This window comes from Myxocyprinus asiaticus, chromosome 34, assembly GCF_019703515.2.
Source record: "Myxocyprinus asiaticus isolate MX2 ecotype Aquarium Trade chromosome 34, UBuf_Myxa_2, whole genome shotgun sequence".
Lineage (NCBI taxonomy): Eukaryota > Metazoa > Chordata > Actinopteri > Cypriniformes > Catostomidae > Myxocyprinus > Myxocyprinus asiaticus.
In genome coordinates, this window is record NC_059377.1 from 43,420,160 (window position 1) to 43,444,500 (window position 24,341).

Genomic DNA, 24,341 nt, shown 5'->3' on the forward strand with positions numbered 1-24,341 from the left:
TATGTAACATTGTGCTTCATGTGGATTATCTAATGATCTATGCATCTGATTATCTTGTGTGTGGAAATAATGTGTGTTGACCGCAACACAGCAGCATTGGCTTAGGCCTGTCGCCAGGCATTAGGGGGCAGTGCCCCACCAGGTGACACACTGAGACACACTTAAGTAAGAAATGATCACATTTACCTTCGCACGACGAAATACAGTCATCTTAATGGGAATCCGTGTGATCACTAATTTCTGGTGTTACAAATTTCCTCTCTCAGATTTCGTGTGGAGTTCAAGTTTGGTGAACCTTGACACAATTACACTGAATATTCACAATGGACAAGGATGTCATTTTAGCTGCAATTTGTTTTTTACTTCACTCTCAGAGTATGGGTGACCAGATTCTGAAAGTCTCAAAGTGGGACACCTGGGGGGTTCGGGATACATGCATACACACTGATCAGTCACAACATTAAAACCACCTGCCTAATATTGTGTAGGTCCCCCTCATGCCACCAAAACAGCGCCAACCCGCATCTCAGAATAGCATTCAGAGATGATATTCTTCTCAGCACAATTGTACAGAGTGGTTATCTGAGTTACCGCAGACTTTGTCAGTTCAAATCGGTCTGGTCATTCTCTGTTGACCTCTCTCATCAACAAGGTGTTTCCATACACAGAACTGCCACTCACTGGATGTTTTTTGTTTTTGGCACCATTCTGAGTAAATTCTAGAGACTGTTGTGTGTGAAAATCCCAGAAATACTCAAACCCGCCCATCTGGCACCAACAATCATCCATGCGATTATCTAATCAGCCAATCATGTGGCAGCAGTGCAGTGCATAAAATCATGCAGATACGGGTCAGGAGCTTCAGTTAATGTTCATATCAACCATCAGAATGGGGAAAAATGTGATCTCAGTGATTATGAGCATGGCATGATTGTTGGTACCAGATGGCAAATCAATTATAAAATGCTAAACTTTGACAAATAATAGTTTGATAATGTCTAAATATATATCCAAATGCATATCTTGTGATAAAATATAAAATTAGGTTACAACAAGTCATCAGACTACACAGTATGTGTCTACAGTCATCTACTGGCTGTTACTGGCATGACATGATGTTATTTATATTTTGTTCACCAGATGGCAGCAATCTGCCTCCAATTTATCTCACATTCTCATATTTTCTTCATGTTTCAACATACAGAGGTGTAGGTTCTTTTTTTTTTATGTGCTTATTTATATATGCAAATTAATGGTAAAATTAAGAAATTTACAGGTAAATAAGATCAAAATAGCATAAAATTACACATCTGACCATTCCGGTCAAAAATGACCGTGAATACCAAAGGGAGGTGCCAATTTTCAGTACCATAGGAGGGTTAACCATGCAAGGTGATGTCGTTTTATAGACTATATAGCATGCGGGAAGCTTATATGGAAAGCTATCGTAAGATATGTGCTAAAGTAACTGTATTAACTGAAATGTTTACATTAAATTTATTCACTCACTTTAATACATTTTACGTCATGAAGTTAATTCGATTTTACTTAATTTAATACCATTAAAATTTACTTAGTAAAACTGTGTACAAAAACGTAAGTAAATAAAAATTAAGTTAACCTTACTAGTCATTTATTTCAGTGTATGTGGCTTAAAAAACACAGATGTGTTTACATTTGCAGAATCAAACAAACTCCGGAGGCAAAAACACATGAGTCCATAAAAATGCAGGACACACACACACACACACACTCACTCACACACTCACACTCACACACACACACACACACACACACACACACACACACACACACACTCACACACACACACACACTCACACACACACACACACATACACACTCACTCATACACACATCTCTCAGCCGTGTCTCTGTGGGTTGTTGTCAGTGTTTTGTCTTATTTTTATGGTGATTCATTCCTCAGGACACCAAACCTTATATAGAGCGTACATTTCTGCTGCTATAAATACACACACTGCCTCCATCCATCCATCCATCCATCCAGCGCTGCATCTCTCTCTCTCTCTACAGTCCCACATATTGAACATGATGAGAATTACAGTAGAACATTAATAGATATATACAGAGAGAGAAAGAGACAGTCCATGACTGTATTTATAAAAGTACACGGCAAGTACACACACAAGAATTGATTTGTTTGGTCTCCGCCCACTCAGCTAGTCTTCACCCTTTAGTCTCCGCCCATTCAGCGCTTTCTTTAAAGAGGCTTATCCATTGGCTAGTCAATCCATCAATCATTAGTGCAGTTTTACAACTGTCTTTATTTTGTGCTCCTGATTATGTGAAACTAATCTGATGTTTTTACACTATTTTTTTAACAAGAAAGCCATCATTTAACAGCACATTTATATGTTAAATCACATCATGACGGGTACTTTCTGAGTGCTTATTTTCAGAAAATCATGCCATCAGGATGTACTCATGGAGCAAACAGGCTTGACAATGTTTACTCTCTCTTCCGGCATGGTTACAAAGCCCTCCGCCATGGATCCTCAGTAATGCGGCAGAAAACTATATTTATCTGTATGCAGATTATGTCACTTCCTATTTTAATAAATATATTGAAGACGTGGTACCCACAATGACTGTCTGTACTTACTAGAGTAGGGTATTACTTATTTCCAGAGTCAATTCGATTCGATTTCAATTGGATATCAATTCATTTGGCTATATTTCAATTATAATCTCCATTTTACTTATATATGAAATAAATAATCTCTCAGCTAATGCTGTTAATTATACAGGGGACCTTCTAACTAGGTACATTATGAAAATATTAATTTTTCTAATTATATTATTGTTTTTCATCATTTTAGTCACATTTTAGCTTTAAAAAAATGTGTTACATGTTTATTGTTTAATGCATAAGTAGTATTTACAGGTATTTACATTGATTTGTTGAACACGTGCTAAAAATCGGTACTGTCTCTTTAAGAAAACCGGCATTTCTGTGATGAGCGTCTGTAAATGAGCGCATATTAACGTGAGATGACTCGAATGGCTTCTTATCCTCTTTCGTGCTATGTGAGATTATAATTAAATGTTTATTCAAGCCTGAAGGGCTAGAAACCCTATTGTTTTTGTCAGGATTTTTTTCTGCCCTAAAACTGATCGTGCAGACCAAACCGTAAGGCCTAGAGACTTGAAACTTTGAGGGATGGTAGTACTCCGACTGGCAATCCATACGCATGGAATCGGCCCGATTGGCCCATAGGTGGCGCTATAGTGAACAAACAAAAATCACATTTTGGGTCATAAGTCTTGAACCATAAGTGCTGGAAACACAATTCTTTTTTCCTTTGATTCCTTGTGTCTTTTAAGCTCTGGCCAATTTTGGCTCCACCCCCTCATTTTCCCGCTTTTTTGGATTGTTTGAAAAACTCGTCCTAGGCCGTTTGCCCCAATCAGAACCAAACCAGTGCAGAAAGATTCAGCAGTCCCAATATGAAAGTTGTTAAAGGAATTAAAGGAACTTTTGATTTATCGTCAAATGGTACGCAAAAACGTACGTAGTGGGCGTGGCTACGTTTACTAAAATGGTTATAACTTTTAGAAGGATTGAGATATTATCACCAAATTTGGTACATTTATGTATGGGGTCATTCTGAGGACACACACAAACAATTGCACGCCTCTGCCTCTTGGTGGCGCTATAATAATTAAAAAACTCAAAATGGTCTTACTATGAAACCGTTGGTCCGATCGACTTGAAATTTTGCATGCAGTGCCTTTGTCCAAGGTGCCATCAAGGTCTATGAGGACAGTTGCATATCTTGAAAAACATGGCTGCCATCGACCAATCAGCTTTTAGCAGCTATTTGGTAAGGTTAAAAAAAGGCGTATCGAAACGAATCGTAGTAGGCCTATTTGTCACTTGGCCCGAGAGGTCTGTCCAAAATGTGAAAAAAACTGGCCAACGGGAGGCGCTATCGTATTTTAAATGCATGTAAATCGATGTATATATGGCTGTCTTTCACAAAGAAAAACGTTTTCCATATCATATGATAGAGCTTCTCTTTATGAACAACTTTGCCTCAAGAACCATTGGTGTGAATCAAACCGTTTGTTAAATATTTGAGATTATTTACCAAAAACACTTTTTCTAATTAGTCCTAGGCCGTTCACCTGATCGGAACCAAACCAGTGCAGAAAGATTCTCTGGAGCGCCAGTATTAATAATTATCAAAAAAATATTGAACTTTTCATCGCAAAGGTACGCCAAAACGTCCGTAGGTGGCGTGGCCACTCTTACTAAATCTGTTATAACTCTTGAATGGAATGAGACTTTATCACCAAATTTGGTACACATATGCATGGAGTCATTCTAAGGACAAACAAAAAAACTGCCTATCTCTGCCTCTTGGTGGCACTATAATAATAAAAATCTAAAAATGGCTCTAACTATGGAACCGTTGGTCTGATCAACTTGAAATTTTGCATGCAGTGTCTTTGTCAAAGGTGCCATCAAGGTCTATGAGGACAGTCGCATATCTTGAAAAACATGGCCACCATCGACCAATCAGTTTTTAGCAGCTATTTGAACTAGTCCTAATCTGTTCACCCGATTGGAACCAAATCAGTGCAGAACGGTTCTCTGGAGTTGTCAATAATTATCAAAAAATGTTTGAACTGTTGATTCACTGTTGCAACAGTGCGCCAAAACGTTCAAAGTGGGGGTGGCCACTTTTTCTTAATTGGATAAAACTCTTGAACGGAATGAGATATCATCACCAAATTTAAAACACTTATGTAGGACGTCAATCTGAGGACACATGAAAAATATTGGCTACCTCTGCCTCTTGTTGACGCTATAACAGTCAGAAATGTAAAAACACCATATCTATGTGCTACCTAACCTGATGTTTCTGAAAATTAAGGCACTTTATCATTGTTTTATTTGCAAACAGACTGTCTAATTAATACTTAATATCTGTTACATATGCATTTAAAGAATCTTAAAGGCTTGAACCCCATTAATCGCTGCTTGCAGCTATATTTTTTGTTGGTTTTGATCAACAACTGACTGTAAAGAACAGAAAGGATATTAAAAGAGACATTATTCAGTGACAAATGGATTGTGTGGATCTAATTATAATCTCACATAGCACGGATGAGGATAAGGAGCCATTCGAGTCATCTCTCATTAATATGCACTCATTTACAGATGCTCTTCATAGAACTGCAGTTTTTCTTAAAGAGACAGTACCGATTTTGACCACAGAACAAGTCAAACCAAACTTTTACTCTCAACACACAGTGAAAAGATCACGCTGTTGAACTTCTTCATCACTATATGAGTGAAATATCAACATTTACCAGCCAGTGAAGAATCACAGACATTTATAAGTTGCACATGCATGAAATTTGGTCTCATATGTGAGTGATTTACTTGCATTGTAGAAAGTTGTGCATAGAGAAAAATATTGATCTTGGGATTTAAGAAAAAATATCAAAAGCGTTCAAATAGTGCTGGGGGATATTGCACAAAAAACCAAAAAAAACACAAAAAAAACACATTCAAACTTATGGACGATTCACTATTCAGGATTCGATTGTTCAACTTTTAAATTTACTCCAACATGATTCAAACAACATCTTCATTAGAATACAAGGCAACCTTTTATTATTATACTGTAGGTGTGCAAGAAAAATGCACCACACAGGAAATTGTCAACAAAGTGTTAATGTAAAATAAATTAAAATCGAAATAACCCAGATGTTCAGAAATAATAGAATAAAATAAGGAAAATACAAAATACTTCTTAGCCAGTGTAGGTATTCATTTTTATCCAAACCAAAGTCTATCTAGAAAGTTATCTAGAAATAAATATCTAGAAATTATTAAGTTTATCTAGAAAGTATTCATTGTATATCAAACCATTTGTATGTATAATCATAAACCACTGCCGATCTATCAGAATCACCAAGGCAAAAGAAGTGTTGGATGTTTGATTCTCACAATTATAGCCTATCCATATGATTTGATATGATATGAAGCGCCCGTAACTGTCACGCAACTAACGCTTTATTATGGGTATTAAGAGAAAAGAAAAGAGACCGTTCAACAACACGCTCAGAACACCGAGGACAGTTATGGTCTTTAGCTGGTGTATACATGTATGATGGACGAAGCTGAGCTACAATCACACTGTACAATCATACTAGAAAAATGACCGGTGTCTTTTATATCAGTCTCCGTGTTGTTAACCTGTCACGTTCATTTGGACCATGCACACATGTGCAGCTGATCAGACTGGCAGTAGCATCAAGCCAAACTATTATTAAAAAAATGTTCTTCCTTATTCAGCCTTTGGTGGATTGACAATGTATATAACTATAGCGTTTGCTAATATTTTTATGCAAAACCTTGATTCCTCCATTTAAAAGAATTTGAAATTGTCAAAACGTACATTAGAATTCATCGGGAAAGAAATTTTTTTTTTAAAAATGCCCAGCCCTACATTCAAATGAAGAACGTAATGTATCGTAAAATCAATACTTTTACCCAGTCCTTGTACTTACTCAAATCGAAAAACCATGAGTCAACATCACAGTCCCTGAAAAACTCAAATCGGGACAACTGCTTTTAACCCCAGTGATATGGACAGCTACAGGAAAAGCAGGTATAACTTCAGAAAATCTATAAAGACTGCAAAATACAACTATAAAACAAATGTGGAGTTATATATTTTCAGGGTTGCAACACACTGAACATGTGGAGGGAAATATAACATGTTCGACATCGAAAACACTGACCCTGCTAGGAAATTATACACATTAAAAACCCCAATAAGTTGACTTTACTCAATTGTTTAAGTAAACTCATCTCCTCAATTGAATTGAGTAACGGTATCTACAAAACTTGTGCAATTAAGTTAACTTAGTGTTCATATAGAATGAACTTAACTATTCAAGTTAAGGTAACTAGATGTAAGTAGACAACTCAGATTTGCCATTTAAATGTTGTTGATTCTACTTAATAATTTTAATTGAATGGACTCAAATTTAGATCATACAATAACAGCTCAAATAAAAATCATAACTGATTCTATTATTAAAAGTATAATATTCTTAATAACAACTATTTAAATGTCCTCATACGTTCCCTTTGACACATAATTAAATAAGGTGAGGTTTTCAATTTTTTGCTCAGTTATTTGAGTTATTAACACTTAAAATCTTATGTCTATGGGTTTTTTAAATAAATAAGTTCCAGTAACATAGATATTTGAGTTATGAGCCCAAACCTTTTTATTTTTTTTGGAAACCAGCTAACTGACCAGACTGGCTAGGCTGGGCGACCAGCTAAAATGAGCCAACCAGCTTAAGCTAGTTTTAGCTGGTCTTTTCAGCAGGGACGTACAGCAGGGGTCTGCAACATTTTTGACATGAAGTGACATTTTTAAATTCCCCTGTAAAGAAAGACAGACCCTGTCCATGCAGAATAAAACAACTTTTATAAGGTTATTAAAATGGAGTCTTCATCTCATGTGAGTGATCGATTTTATACATATATTTTAAAATGACTGTTGATTTCATTGAGTAAACATCTGCAATGAGGAAAACAATGACTGAGTGTTGATTGTGGAACATCAAGGACCCTGTATGCCAGCTTGATAATCTCAGTGTAACTATTTATTTACACCAGGCAAGTACACTATTGTTCTGAAAGCACCCGTTTTACTCACACGACCCTCCACTGCAGCACTGCTGAACCTGATGTGTGTCATGCTTTGAGTGGCTCGTGATGAACAGTGGTCGTGTGGTGGGTTTGTCCGGGCTGCGCTCTTCTGCTGACTAGCGCTGTTTAATCAGACTATTTGGCATGCAGCTGCGAAGGACTTCAACATGTCAATAATTCATACTCCTGTCTTTTGCTGTCGCTCGCGTGCGCACCAAGGTGGATCAAACAATAATTTGCGGACCCCCTGCGGTACCACCGCGGACCCCTAAAAAGTTTAGATGCATTACAGTAATGAGAATATGGATGCAAAAAATTGAGGAATGCACTGATATAAAAAATATTTGGCCGATATTAACAAAACTATTGGCCAATACCGATATTTTGCTACTTACCTTATTTTGTCATCAGATCACTGTTTTACTTTGGAATTATACTTTTCTAACAATAAATAAATTCTATTGAACATTGGATCTGTTGAACACAAGACAGGCCAAAATTGTGATGAATAGAAGATTAAAAAAGACCCAAAAATTACTAAATATGATAACATGATAACATGATGATTGATATGAAAAAGGTTATTTTGTACTTCTAAATAATTTTTGCACTTCTGTTTTTGCAGTTCAAAACAACAGAACTCGCATTTTATATGTACAGTATGGACTGTATATCATAGAACATACCAAATTCATATTATGCATATGTTGGGCAATTCCACGTAAATGTCAACCACATCAAGGAAAAATCAAAAGTTTTAACCAAAGGAACAAAATCCCCTTTTGTATAATAGATAATGGATAATGCCGTGCAGACCATTAGAGGGCGCCGCTTGCTCACACAGATTGACTGAAGCACTGGATGCAGAAACGCAGCCTTTTTAAGGTTTAATAATCACGCAAAGCCATATTGTGATTTCAGTCTTTTTTTATTTCTTTTTTTATTTGGAATGCCCAATTCCCAATGCGCTCTAAGTCCTCGTGGTGGCGTAGTGATTCGCCTCAATCCGGGTGGCGGAGGACGAATCTCAGTTGCCTCCGCGTCTGAGACCGTCAATCCGTGCATCTTATCACGTGGCTTGTTGAGCGCGTTACCGCGGAGACGTAGTGCATGTGGAGGCTTCACGCTATTCTCCGCGGCATCCACACACAACTCACCACACACTCCACCGAGAGCGAACCACATTATAGCGACAACGAGGAGGTTACCCCATGTTACTCTACCCTCCCTAGCAACCGGGCCAATTTGGTTGCTTAGGAGACCTGGCTGGAGTCACTCAGGACGCCCTGGATTCAAACTCACGACTCCAGGGGTGATAGTCAGCGTCAATACTTGCTGAGATACCCAGGCCCGTGATTTCAATCTTAATTAAATCAATCATGCAGCATCAATAGATTTTATACCGATATCTCAGAAGTCTGAAAAAGTCTGCTGGTTTCAAAGTGTTTTGAATGGTTTCCCTCATCATATAGCCTATAGGTAAGTGCTGCTTTCACAACTGTCACTGTTTATGGCAGTTTTTCCGCATTGACATGAGAACAAGAAAAAATAAAAAAATTATATTACATGTTCTTTGGAGTGCCAACCCTTCTATATATTGTGGCTATTATTATTTCTGGATTGTGCATTTAAATTCAGAGTTTTTACAAAGTGTGTTACTAATTAATAATAAATCAACCATCGGTTTTTCATATCAGCATTTTCATGTTTATAACCGATCAATAATTGGCCCATAAATATCCCTAAAAAAATCTGAATGGTTCTAAAAATAGGCTTCGTATTCTTTATGCAAAATATAATTTCTGATTTCTTTGATTCTGGGGTGAAATATGAGCTGGACGTGTTCTTGACAAGTTTTTTGTTGTTGTTGAGATTCACTTATATTATGCTAATTTATAAAATCACAGTCAATAATCTAGTGATATGAATCTTGTATGATCTGATATCTGATCTAGAGATCTGAGACTCAGCGGAATCACAACATACAGAAACATACGTACATATTAATCAATGCAATCTCACTGTATTTTCTCTTTAAATTCTTCAAGTAAGTTTTGCTCTCAATTCAAGGTCTTTGTTTGGTTGTCATGGAAACTGCCTCCATTTAGGCAAAAATTATAATTGGAGTACACGCAAAACACACAGGAAACACAATCACACATGGCAGTTTCATACATACAGGAGCAGAAATATTTTAATTTGTCATAAAAACTCAGAGCCGCTTGGAGTCTAAATAACACGTTCAATTTGCCCGAGTGTGATCGGGTCGCGCATGAAACACACACACACACACACAAACACACCCACACACACCGCTCGCAATCCTCGATGTTAATGCAGTGTCAGGCTGAAGTGTGTGTGTGTGTGTGGGTGGGCATCGCTGAAAGCATCACTGATATCAACACACACAGATATGTTTGCTGGAAGAAGGGTCTCGGTGTGGGTGGTTTTGAGTAGCAGCTCATGGGCTTCAGAATATTCAAGAGATACAAACATAGAAGTTAGTAAAGATCATATATGAATAATATATCACACATCAGCGTGAATCTCTGCAGGAGCACATTCATATTAAAGAACACAAACTGAAACTCTTCATGACAGACTGAAAACATAAATACCATAGATGTCCAGATATAGACATTTGGGTTTATAATTATTAGGGATGCACAGTATATCTGTGAGCATATCGGTATTCAGGCACACCGATTGTTCCATGACTTTTCCAGTCATTCATAAATACTGGATCAAAATTGTTTAAAAATGAATTTATAGATATTGCACTCAAAAAGAGAGCTTGACCTCATGAAAATTACGCGACTGGCGACATTTTTGCTAAATGACTTTACACAGTTTATTGCACATATTTCACCTCAGCAGTACTGAGGTGAAATATCCACTGTGCAACTATCGGTACCGATTAATCGGTAAAACCAATATATATCAGTCTACCTCTACTGTATGTTATTGACTACAATTTAAGTTGTGTCATTTGTAATCTGCACCAGATTACATAATAAATTAAAAAACTAACGGCAACTATCGGCATTGATTTTTGCAGATTAACCGATATTTCCAAAAATCAACTTTGGGCACCGATTGATCAGAAAAAACTATATATCGGTCTACCTCTACTGTATGTTACTGATTACAATTTAAGTTGTGTCATTTGTATCAGCACCAGATTACATAATAAATTAAAAAACTATCGGCAACTATCAGCATTGATTTTTGCCGATTAACCGATAATTCCAAAGAGCAACTATTGGCATCGATTGATCGGTAAAATCAATATATTGGCCTGTCTCTACTGTACATTACTAATTAAAATTTTTGTTGTGTCATTTGTAATCAGCACTAGATTACATAATAAATGAAAAAACTATCGGCAACTATCAGCATTGATTTTTGCCGATTAACCGATAGTTCCAAAGAGCAACTATCGGCATCGATTGATTGGTAAAATCAATATATTGGCCTGCCTCTACTGTACATTACTAATTAAAATTTTTGTTGTGTCATTTGTAATCAGCACTAGATTACATAATAAATGAAAAAACTATCGGCAACTTTAAGCATTGATTTTTGCCGATTAACCGATAGTTCCAAAGAGCAACTATCGGCACCGATTGATCGGTAAAACCAATATATTGGCCTTCCTCTACTGTACGTTACTGATTACAATTTTGGTTGCATAATTTGGAATCAGCACCAGATTATATATCATTATTATTATACTAAACACTGCATATACCAGGGCTCCAGACTAAAAAAATGCCTTAAGAGCCATTGGCTCCTAAACTGAAACATTAAGGAGCCAAATGGCCGTTTTTAGTCGGCAAATCACAGAATTACTCGATTTATATTGCTGTTCAGAAACAAGATAGAAAGCCAAAGAAAAGTCAGCTGATAACCTATTCATCAACGATTTAATGAACAGTATATATAATTATGATAAGTTTGCATTCCCTTTTGTCTCATAAATGTTCACACCCCTTTCATAATTTATACAAATATAAGAGATAAAAGATTTTTTGAATTAGTACTGCTCTTCAGAATCTACATTACAGATATATACATAAAGTATAGTATGCATATAGTTGTGTGCTGCCTTCTTGAGCATCAATGAATGTTTGCACTTTGTGTAATAGTTGTGTACAAGTCCCTTAATTGTCCTCAGTGTCAAAAGCTTGATTTTATATATACACCGATCAGTCACATCATTAAAACCACCTGTCCAATATTGTGTAGGTCTCCCATGTGCCGCCAAAACAGCGCCAACCTGCACCTCAGAACAGCATTCAGAGATGATATTCTTCTCATCACAATTGTACAGAGTGGTTATCTGAGTTACCATAGACTTTATCAGTTCAAACCAGTCTGGTCATTCTCTGTTGACCTCTCTCATCAACAAGGTGTTTCCATCCACAGAACTGCCGCTCACTGGATGTTTTTTTGTTTTTGGCACCATTCTGAGTAAATTCTAGAGACTGTTGTGTGTGAAAATCCCAGAAATACTCAAACCCGCCCATCTGGCACCAACAATCATGCCATGCTCCAAATCACTGAGATCACATTTTTCCTCATTCTGATGGTTGATGTGAACATGAACTGAAGCTCCTGACCCGTATCTGCATGATTTTATACACTGCACTGCTGCCACACGATTGGCTGATTAGATAATCGCATGGATGATTGTTGGTGTCAGACGGGCTGGTCTGAGTATTTCTGTAACTGCTGAAAATTATGTGACTGTGGCGGCATTTTTGCAAAATGATATTACGTTGTTCTTTTAGTTCTGAGGTGAAATGTCCACTGTGTGGCCTTAAAAGCGAGTTAAATGTTCTCCCAAACAGATGAGGTTTTTATGGTCGAGTTTTAAATCAACAAAACCGACCTCCCTACCCTAAACCTTAAACCTAAACCTAACTGACAGAGTCAGAAAAAGCAAATGTGTGATGAAAAACACAATCACTTAATTTTGTGGTGCTTCTATGACACTTTGGGCTCATGTGTGGACTTGCATGCTCTTTAGGACTCGTACCCAAGGTTCCCATTCTTTTCAAGGCACAATTATCCAGGACAATTCCAGGATATTTCATTTGTCCAACGGGTGTAACATTTAAGAAAAAAACGCATGAATGGTTGTGATGCATATTGTGGTTATTAAATGGATATTTTATTCTGTGTATCTCCCTAATCAAAGACATCTAAGCTCATCTGCTCATTAGTGGAGACTCCAAGACCCAAATTTGGTGTGTCAGAAAAGGGAGCTGTACAATGATGGGGGGCCTCCAGGAACAGGGTTGGGAACCACTGCATTACATACATTCATTTTGAAGCGTGCAGCACATGAAGAACATATATTTATTTAATTATATCGCAGCCTTTTTGCAGTTCAATAATCACACCAGGACATACAGCAGTTTAAATTAGATTATTTGTCCATTCAAACATTCCTTTTAGTCCCAAATATGTCAAATTATGAGACATTCTGTGTTTTATAGCTAAAGCCATTTTTATGGACTCGGATTGTTCATTTATTATTAAAAATTAATTCACATCCCAAGGTGTAAAGGCAGCATCACCATGCTACCACCCCAGATTATGAACTCATGTAAAAAAAAATCAGCAGTCTGACCGTCGGCCGTTTACAACTCAGATGTTTTTGTAGTTAACACAACAGCAACGTTAGAACGAAAAATCATATTTGGCACTATATCAATACTATTTTGTTGAAGTGAAGCAGAGATGACAGCAGATGAGCAGAGGATGTTCATGACAGGGCTTCGTTCATGACAGTCACCCGTTGACGTTGTTTCACAATGTGTGGTCGCTGCGGCAGTGACAAAATGATACGAATTTGCATATTTGACAGTTACCTCCTTGTCCCGATCATTAACATGTTTTTGTACATGTAACAAAAATCTTGTTAGTGACACATCAAACAATTTTTTTATTTTTAAATATTTTCCAGGACAAATAATTATTTTACATGGTATTTTAACATGATTCTGATCATGACGTCATTGAGGAACGATCAGAAAAAGATGTTGTTGTGGGTTTTTGGAGCAGCAGAAATAGTTTATCTTGTGTTATGCTAAGCTAAAATGCTATTTCTATACCTCTGACCTACACTCTCATGACCCCTGACCTACTGCATGATCTGGAGATATATGCAGATTTCCACAAAGTTCTTGACATACAAAACAAACAAACAAAATACTTGTGTGACAGACATGAATGATTTTCACCTGAAGGACATAAAAACATATCCCATAGTTTTACATATCGAGAGACGTGAGGGTGGGCTCTTTTGATTGGGCCAGTAAGTAACCACCCAGAACACACTAGCAACCACCCAGAACACCCTAGCAACCACCCAAAACACCCTAGCAACCACCTAGCAACACCCTAGCAACAATCCAAAACACACTAGCTACTGCATAGCAACACCTTAAATGGACTATTTTCACTTGGGCCAGTAAACAACCACCCAGCACACCATAGCAACCGCCCAGCACACCCTAGCAACCACCTAGCAACACCCTAGCAACAATCCAAAACACACTAGCAACTGCATAGCAACACCTTAAGTGGACTATTTTCACTTGGGCCAGTAAATAACCACCCAGCACACCCTAGCAACAACCTAGCAACACCCTAGCAACTACCAAAAACACCCTAGCAACTGCATAGCAACACCCTAAGTGGACTATTTTCACTTGAGCCAGTAAACAACCACCCAGCACACCCTAGCAACCACCTAGCAACTACCCAAAACACTCCAGCAACTGCATAGCAACACTCTAGTGGACTCTTTTGACTATGGCCAATTAGTAACCGTCCAGAACACCCTAGCAACCACCCAAACCCCTAAGCAACTGCATAGCAACTCCCTAAGTGGTCTCTTTTCATTTGGCCAGAAAACAACCACCCAGAACACCCTAGCAACCACCTAGAAACAACCCAAAACACCTTAGCAACTGTAAAGCAACACCCAATTGGACTCTTTTAACTTGGGCCAGTCAGTATCCATCCAGAACAAAAACTTTTATATAATCTGAAATGCATTCAACTACTAAAATACTGTAGAACTCTCTCAGCTCTGTTTAACACATTTTCCTACATTTAAGAATTCTGCAGGTTTTCCCCACAAAAAGTGCAGAAATTGTTTACTTCCAGTTCATTCATCACATTGGAAACAGAAGGTAATGGTAAATTGAGTGTATTGAATTGAGGGATTCAATGCAGTGAGTTCTGATGCATGTTGTTGCACATGTAGGTGGGTCATTCTCAAAAAAAACTGACTTTCCGACTTAATAAAATAACTATTTCAGTTTAGTTTTCGTCCATAAATGATGAGGGTAAACATCTTGACATCGTTTTTATTCATAAAGGACAACTTAACTGTTGTTCTTTATTTTATTATTTTATTTTGTTTCAAAAATGTAGCATGGGTCGTAACACCAGTGACAAATTCTCTTAAAAGATTTTCTAAGATGGTGGTAATAGCATAAAAAAAAATAAAACATGAATAAATGAATAAATCATACCATTAAACACATTTTTTTCCAATAAAAATCTTTCAAATGAACATTAAACAATGTAACAATGTAATGTAATAATGACAAATTTAAATGAACCATGTGAAAAAATGTGTGAAAATGTAAATTAATAACTTTTTGAACATGGTGGGAAAATCACTATATGCACATTTGAGCAGCCTCTTCTTCCTCTGATCTTTGACCTTGGATGTTTTCACTACTATTTGTATTTTCAAAATACATGTTATTAACATTGATAACACCAGTGACATAAAATCAAGGTACAAACACATTTTTTACATTTTTTAAATTATGAATTACTTATTTTTGTTTCCTTGCACTAATGCTTGAGCTGAAAAAACAAAATGAGTTAAAAATAAACACATAAATAACTGTACATGTCATAGACTGTAAAGTGCTGTAAAGATGACGGCAATTAAAAACGTAATATATATTTAAATTAAATATATATTTTAGGTAGTTTAAGGGTGAAGAGAGACCAACTTGGTTGAGTCTTTGGAGTGGGCGGTTGCTCCTGGGCTCGTTTCGTAGGCTTCGTTGGCTGCATTTCTCTGATTGGTGAAGTTTTCTCTGTTGCATCATGGGTAACGTAGTTGTTTACCAGTAAGGCTGGACTAGGACAAAAAATGAGCCCTGGAAATATTCAGCCCAGCCGGCTCACGTGCTCTCCACACGTGGGATACCAATAGTGATATTATTATTGAATCACAAATGCAGTTAACAATATTAATATTGCATTTTTAATTATTTTTTTTGTCACATAAAAATGCACATTTGAGGTAAAGCTTTGAGTTGGGATGCAGATGTAAAATTACTGATATTAACAACAATACTAATCTAAATTATGAAGGGCCAAGTTCAAGCATTCTGACAGTATAGTACATTTGAACTGATATTTATCTTTCATCAGGCTCTTAATTATTTAAATGAACTGTGGTAAATTTCCATAAGGGATAGTCCAGAGTTTAACTGTGGGGTTAGTAAGATCACAGGTAAATCACAGGTAAAACAATGCTCCTCATTACCAGACGTAATTATGGTCTTTAAAAAACAAAATATTGTAATTCCATAAAAGTGACTTATATTCCCCTAATATACAATATTTAATATAATTGTAATAATAGTAACATTTATTATAAAAACATACAATATTTCTGCCAAAAACACCATAGTTTCTACAGTTAGTGTTAAATTTCTATAAGGGTGGTGATGCGTGGATTGAAAAGCCTGTAATTACCGTTGTTTTCGACGAGCTTTGCACAAAGAAAGTTTTCCATATCTCGCGCTGTGTTTACCACTGGACTGCACCGCGGTGGTGTGCGGTTTAATTGGGTTGTGCCGTTTCGTCACACTTTTGGAGTATTTTGTGTTTCCCATGCACAGCAGTAAATGGCAGCGTTTAATAGGGATGGGACAATATACTGAATTTCGAAATATTGCGAACCAAAAAAAAACCAAAAAAAAAACGAACCATATCATGGCATAACTCGATATTTCAAAATTTGCAACATTGTTGTCTGTCCATGTGATCATAAATTAAATTGTAATAAAATGTTAGAACTGGAATACCTGGAAAATCTCCTTGTTTCGATGAAAAGTGCTTGAGATTAAAGCGAATCGTTTCCTCCGTGTAATGTGTGTCCATCAAAGATGAGGCGACTCCACTTTCATTAAATAATGTGTCTTAATATCTTTTCTGTTAATATTAATCTCACACAGCATGGATGCTCTAAATAAACGGAGAGATTCTCGTTAATGCTCGCTGAACCGGAACACTGCGAGCCGCTCGTTAAACTCTTAAAGTGACAGTAACCTTTTTAGCGTTTCTTATACAAATGAATATAAACTCAATATAATGTAATGTACACATTATATCAAACAGTGATACCTCATATCATTATTATATATAATATTAATTAATACAATGTAGAATTTCTGTATTTTTATAAAGTTACATTTTTATCATAATAATGATGACAAACAAATGATTAAAATATAAATATAAACTTTCACACGGTTCTGTTCAGTTCTGTTTGTTCTGCACCTGATCAGCCTGATTGTAGCTCACTATTTATGAAAGCTTATTTGTTTATGATCTTTTCTTACAGAGAAACTCTTATTATTGAAACTTTGAGCATTTATATATATTTATAAACACAGTTGAAGTCAGAAGTTTACATACACCTTAGCCAAATACATTTAAACTCAGTTTTTCACAATAGAAAACATTCCCTGTCTTAGGTCAGTTAGGATCACTACTTTATTTTAAGAATGTGAAAAGTCAGAATAATAGTAGAGAGAATGATTTATTTCAGCTTTTATTTCTTTCATCACATTCCCAGTGGGTCAGAAGTTTACATACACTTTGTTAGTATTTGGGAGCATTGCCTTTAAATTGTTTAACTTGGGTCAAATGTTTTGGGGATCCTTCTACAAGCTTCTCACAATAAGTTGCTGGAATTTTGTCCCATTCCTCCAGACAGAACTGGTGTAACTGAGTCAGGTTTGTAGCACAAATCTTCTATCGGATTGCGGTCAGGGCTTTGTGATGGCCACTCCAATACCTTGACTTTGTTGTCCTTAAGCCATTTTGCCACAACTTTGGAGGTATGTTTGGGGTCATTGTCCATTTGGAAGACCCATTTGTGACCGAGCTTTAACTTCCTGTCTGATGTCTTGAGATGTTGCTTCAATATATCCACATAATTCTCCTTCCTCATGATGTCATCTATTTTGTGAAGTGCACCAGTCCCTCCTGCAGCAAAACACCCCCACAACATGATGCTGCCACCCCCATGCTTCACGGTTGGGATGGTGTTCTTCAGCTTGCAAGCCTCAGCCTTTTTCCTCCAAACATAACGATGGTCATTATGGCCAAACAGTTCAATGTTTGTTTCAACAAACAATTTCTCCAGAAATGTGTACCCCATGTGCACTTGCAAACTGTAGTCTGGCTTTTTTAAGGTGGTTTTGCAGCAGTGGCTCCTTCCTTGCTGAGCAGCCTTTCAGGTTATGTCGATATAGGACTCATTTACTGTGGATATAGATACTCGTCTACCTGTTTCCTCCAGCATCTTCACAAGGTCCTTTGCTCTTGTTCTGGGATTGATTTGCACTTTTCGCACCAAACTACGTTCATCTCTAGGAGACAAAATATGTCTCCTTCCTGAGCGGTATGATGGCTGTGTGGTCCCATGGTGTTTATACTTGTGTACTATTGTTTGTACAGATGAACGTGGTACCTTCAGGCTTTTGGAAATAGTTCCCAAGGATGAACCAGACTTGTCGAGGTTCACAATTTTTCTTTTGATTTTCCCATGATGTCAAGCAAAGAGGCACTGAGTTTGAAGGCCTTAAAATACATCCACAGGTACACGTCCAATTCAGTACACCTCCTATCAGAAGCTAACTGGCTAATTGTCTAAAGGCTTGACATCATTTTCTGGAATTTTCCAAGCTGCTTAAAGGCACAGTTAACTTAGTGTATGTAAACTTCTGACCCACTGGAATTGTGATATAGTCAATTAAAAGTGAAACAATCTGTCTGTAAACAATTGTTGGAAAAATTACTCATGTCATGCACAAAGTAGATGTCCTAAACAACTTGCCAAAACTATAGTTTGCTAATATTAAATCTGTGGAGTGGTTAAAAAATAAGTTTGAATGACTTCAACCTAAGTGTATGTAAACTTCTGACTTCAACAACTGTATATATATATATATATATATATATATATACACACACACACAATATATTTATGTTGTATATTAAAGAACTTTATTTTGATGAGAAATTATAATAATAAAAAAAATTCAGATATAAAAACATTTTCTGTATTATTTTGTCATTTAAGTGTTATTATATCAAATCAAGATTATATCGAATTGTGAACCTCATATCATATATCGAACCGAATTGTGAAATAACCATATCAACCCATCCCTAGCGCTTAGTAAGTAAGAGTGGGGCAATTCTGTAGTTGCACGCAAGACGTTGCCACTACTTGACTGGCCCACCGGGAAAAGTCCCGGTGCTCCTGATGGCCAGTCCATCCCTTTTTACAAGGATTTCCGCTATCAAGCACGATTTTTAAACAATGGAGTTAAATTAACACAGACTGTTGGCTTCAATGGAAGCATATAACTTCAATGAACAACCTCAGAGCTCATAGTGCGTCTGTCTTATAAGTTTTATAAGTTATCGTTGAAAATTCATTCGTTTATGGACAAAATGAATGCGATTTTTACTCCCAGAACCAGACTGGCCTGGGACCAGGGGTGTAGTTTCCAGGGGGGATGAGGGGAGGTAACCCCCTGGAAACCCCCAATAATCAAAACAAGCAAGTACAATTCCCCCCCCCCCAATATTTATACCATAATCAATAGAAACATGTAAATGCTTCACGCTGCAGCCCCCCCAATATTCAAGCCAAATCTACGCCCTTGCCTAGGACAAACACTTTATAGGCTATTTCTACCTGATATATCCCATAAAATTACATTTGTTATTGTAACCTAAATTACTTAAGGTTTAGTACTTAAGGTATAATTTTTGACCATTCTTTGGTTAACTCAAAAACACATCTTACATTTTACTTACCGAAGAAGAGAGACCGGAGGCGTCAGGCCTCAGTATGTCTCTCTGTCTGTCTGTCTCTCTCTCTGTGTGTGTGTCTGTCCAGAACTGAAACTTTCTGAAAATCTTCAGGATGTCCCTAAACTATTGCTCCATCATCATCAGTGTTTGTCATTCTTACTGTCCTCAGATCAGTGTTTCACTCTGTCCTGCAGCACTGTCACTGCACAATTCTGTCTCTTATTCCATCACATGCACGACTGATGCAGTGGAGTTTGCAGTATGCACTGCACATCTTCATAACTGGCTTATTTAAAAGAGTGAAACATCAATTAATTCCTTCTGGGTATCATGGATATTTCATGCATAATTAATGCACAATTAAAGCCTCGTCTCCAGTTAAACTAACAAAACAATCGCAGGTGTGTGAATCTCTCTCCGGAGCTCCGCGTCCCGCAACGGCTCTTCCTCTCGCTTCAGTCCGCCTGTCGCTTCACTCTGCTCGGCCTGCGCTCGCTCGAGTCTCCGGCGCTCCGCAGCCGTTTCCAGGGTAACGCGCGGATCCCCGCCGGCGCTCATCGTTCGCTCCGCGGCAAATGCGACAGAAGCGCGCGCTGCGGGTTTGTCATGTTAAAGATGTGATCGATGCGATCTTCATCCCGTTACTCCAGCATCATCATCATCTTCTTCATTATCGAATATAAATGTGAAACTGAGCGCGAGAATCAGACGCGCAACGCGCGAGGCAGGAGAGATCCTGCGTGGGTGTACCGCGCGCGCATCATCATCGTCTTCCTCATCTTCATCTTACACTGACACACACACACACACACACCTTAGCCTACTGTACTTGAATACATAGTGTGGGAACATCTTTAACAGTTGCTATGAGACTGGTGCCTGTTCCAAGTGCAAAATATAATTTATAATGTCTGAATTAACCAAACATCTTGTTAGGTTGCACCAACAAAACTCATTTTTAGGGGTAAGATCAGGTAGAAATGTTTTGATGTGTAACAAAGGCTCACAGTTTTATAGTTTAATTTTACATTACAAGTTTGAGGAGATTCCCTTCTTCACTGTGTAAAGCGCTTTGAGTGTAGTGTCTGAAAAAGCGCTATATAAATGCAACATTCATTCAAGTTTGCAGGGGCGCTTTAAGGTACCTCTGGCCCCATTTAAACAGGCTCCTCCCTCTGGGCCCCATGGGAGTTGTAGACCCCTGGGCTTCAGCCCGTATAAGCATATGCGTTAATGCGCCCCTGCAAGTTTGTGTATCTATAGTGTTTCTTATAATACTTCTGAAATGTAATCTGGAGCTGATTACAAATTACACAACTAAAACTGCAATCAGTAACGTACAGTAGAGGTAGACGATATATCGGTTTTACCGATTAATCGGTGCTGTTAGTTGCTCTTTGGAACTATCGGTTATTGGCAAAAATCTATGCAGTCAGTTGCAGATAGTTTTTTTTATTTATTATGTAATCTGGTGCTGATTACAAATTACACAACTAAAATTGTAATCAGTAATGTACGGTAGAGGTAGACCGATATATCGGTTTTACCGATTAATCTGTGCTGATAGTTGCTCTTTGTAACTATCGGTTATCTGAAAAAAATCTATTCCGATAGTTGCTAATAGTTTTTTTATTTATTATGTAATCTGGTATTGATTACAAATGACACAACTAAAATTGTAATTAGTAATGTACAGTAGAGGTAGATGATATATCGATTTTACCAAATAATCGTGCCAATAGTTGCTCTTTGGAACTATCGGTTATCCACAAAAAAACCTATTTCAATAATTGCTGATAATTTTTTTATTTGTTATGTAATCTGGTGTTGATTACAAATGACACAACTAAAATTGTACTCATTGACATACAGTAGAGGTAGACCGATATATCGATTTTACCGATTAATCGATACCAGTAGTTTCTCTTTGGAACTATCGGTTTTCTGCAAAAATCTATGCAGACAGTTGCAGATAGTTTTTTAATTTATTATGTAATATGGTGCTGATACAAATGACACAACTAAAATTGTAATTAGTAATGTACAGTAGAGAAAGACCGATATATATTTTTTTCCCGATTAATCATGCCGATAGTTGTTCTTTGGAATTATTGTTTAATCGGCCAAAATCAATGTCAATAGTTGCAGATAGTATTTAATTTATTATGTAATCTGGTGCTGATCACAAATGACACAACTAAAATTGTAATCAGTAACGTACACTAGAGGCAGACGATATATCGGTTTGACCGATTAATCGATGCCAATACTTGCTCTTAGGATCTATCGGTTTTCGGCAAAAATCTATGCAGACAGTTTTTTTATTTTATTATGTAATCTGGTGCTGATTACAAATGACACAACTAAAATTGTAATCAGTAATGTACAGTAGCGACAGACCGATATATTGCTTTTACCAATTAATCGCGCCGATAGTTGCTCTTTGGAACTATCGGTTAATTGGCAAAAATCTATGTCGATAGTTGCCGATAGTTTTTTTATTTATTATGTAATCTGGTGTTGATTACAAATTACACAACAAAAATTGTAATCAGCAACATACAGTAGAGGCAGACGATATTTAATTTTTACCGATTAATCGGTGCCGATAGTTGTTCTTTTGAACTATCGGCTATTGGCAAAAATCTATGCCGACAGTTTTTAGATTGATTTAATTTACTCTGTTTTCCTCTGTGATCGGCGCTGGATGATTCTACAGTATAACAGCGGCCTCTAGAGGTCACATGGGGATTTCATGTATATAAATCTTTCATTACTGACAATATTATTCATCTATATTTTTATGCTCACTACAATGACAAGTCTCCGCATTTCAAAATAAGAGTCCCACATTATGCACCAAATCTTTATTTTTTTCTGGTTGTAATTGGGATTTTGGTTGAACAATCAACTGCATCTGGGATTTTATTCATTTTGAGACATTTTTTAAACATTTTATAAATCGATTTTAATAACTATCGTCCGATTAACGGGTTATCAGCCTCTCCATGACCTTTGTTATCATATCGGCAAAAGCCACAATCGGTTGACCTATAACGTACAGTAATCTTTTATATTACACTTTTAGGTAATCTAATCTGATTACTTTTGGTTGCTGCATGTTTTGATGAAAATCAAATTTAAAGTGTATTAAGTACCAATTCAGGCCCCACTCCTTTCATTAAATATTAGTAAACATGAAATCAAACAACAATTTGCTATTTATCAGTCACTGGGTCCCCAACCCTTTCAACGATTCTTTGAAAGTCAAGACTGATAATGTAAAGGATATGTAATAAAAAAGTATCTGTAATCTGATTATGCACATTTAAAAATGTACTGAAATCTAAAATAAAGTGCTTGCTTTTATTATCAGTTATCTTTGTTATCTATAATCAATGATGCTGTCCATAAACTGATGCAGTGCACACGCTTGGCGCAACAACTCACGTCCACACTAATCAGTTTTCATTTAAACATGTATCATACAGATTCATATAGTGGAATTCTGGCCCTTAAAATTCATTCACGCTGTTTTCTGCTGTAGATACACACACAGGCAAACGTATGGCGACAAAAACGAGTCTGAACAATCATTTTTTGTCTGCTGTTACACACAGTGCTCGTGATGGTTCAGTCCACAGCAGCGCTACACGACCCAACCTGGAACAAACTAATCGACACACAGGGGGGGTGCAGTGGCACAACGACTTACAGTTTCCATGACAACATAAGCCATCAATTTGTGGACAGCCGTCTTTAGTATTAAATGAGAACAAGTATAAAGAAAAGAAAAAATAAAGAGGGAAAGAGAGAGGTGGTCGGCCAAAGTGCTTTCTCTCCCCCGAGCCATCGCTTAACACATGGCTACAGAGATCTGTAATTATTGTCATGGTAACCAGCAGATTAGCTGTGTGTGTGTGTGTGTGTGTGTGTGTATGATTCTGTATAAGTGTGATCACAGACAGCTTTCATATTCTTACTGTAATGGTGTGTGTGTGAATATGTGTGAGTTGTGCATATGTTTGTGTAAATATGTGAGTGCACGTATGAATGCACAGTAAATAAAGCCTACTGTATATACAGTATATATATATATATATATCTATATATACATACAGTACAAAATAAATCTACACACTATGTCTACTCCAAACCCCAGCGTATTTCCTCACATTGCTATTAGGACTGCCTGATTTGGTAATATTTATTTATACTGCAATCATTCTGACAAATATTGTCATGCCTGTTTGAATAAGTGACTATATAGCTATATGATAAACATGTATTATCGTATATATCATGCTCAAATTAAATGTAAAAAGTCCCATTGAAACAGCAGCTCTCATGTTGAACATGGTGTGTAAATGTGATCACTTTCTGCTAACAGAATCACTCTTCAAGGGTGTTCACACATAAATCCTCTTTAAAAGAACAAAGTTCTAGTGTTGCTAAA

General features: G+C 37.0%; 1 protein-coding gene across 3 annotated transcripts in view; it reads right to left on the reverse strand.

Moving 5' to 3' along the window:
• The window catches only part of LOC127425094 (ras/Rap GTPase-activating protein SynGAP-like), an 86,495-nt gene that overhangs the window by 39,988 nt on the left and 22,166 nt on the right, over positions 1-24,341 (reverse strand). Inside the window, exon 1 of one of the 3 annotated variants that reach the window (XM_051670745.1) lies at positions 19,889-20,610. The exons of the other annotated variants lie outside the window; for them this stretch is intronic. The gene's annotated coding sequence lies outside the window, so the exon portion shown is untranslated. Of the gene's footprint in view, positions 1-19,888; positions 20,611-24,341 lie in introns of those variants that run through there. 3 annotated transcript variants of the gene reach the window in all.